Here is a 593-nt window from a genome sequence, read left to right as displayed (position 1 = left end):
TATTTGTGGTAAAATGAGGTCTACAGTAAGCCTAGGAAGGATCAGAATGCCTTGGGGGTGCAATCCCCAACTCCCTTAAGGCCCAATTAAAGGGCAAAGTCACACCCTGATTGGCTGAGAGGGAAAGGCAACAAGCTGCTCTCTGTCATTAGTTAGGAGCCAGTCCCCAGACCCTGTGTGACAGGTGAGCTCAATAACCCTCCAATCGACTCAGGGGACTCTCGACATTCAGCTGAAACAAACTGGAACAGAGAAAGGACAGCAGCTACCAAAGAATGGCTGACTGCTACAGCACTTCTGGACAAGAATAACCACTCAATGAAAGAGATTTTAGAAGTGCGGACAGAAAATCTAAGAGGTACAGAGCGTTGGAGATGTCACAGGAAGAAAACGAAATAACACAAATTTTTGAACATTATTTACTCATTTCTGCAGAGAGGGATAATCCAAAGAATATCCATATAACAATACTACATAAATCCAAGCAGCTCAATTAGACTAAATAGACCGTTTTCACAGCAGCCATTTTGACATGATATAGTTGGGTTTCCAGTGATATTAAAGGGGATCTTGGCAACTCTAGCCATTTCTTC

This window comes from Morone saxatilis, unplaced genomic scaffold (genome assembly GCF_004916995.1).
Source record: "Morone saxatilis isolate NCDOM2014 unplaced genomic scaffold, NCSU_SB_2.0 Contig0, whole genome shotgun sequence".
NCBI classification, from domain to species: Eukaryota; Metazoa; Chordata; class Actinopteri; family Moronidae; genus Morone; species Morone saxatilis.
The sequence above is the reverse complement of the archived record's forward strand: the minus strand, read 5'-3'. Positions refer to the sequence as shown.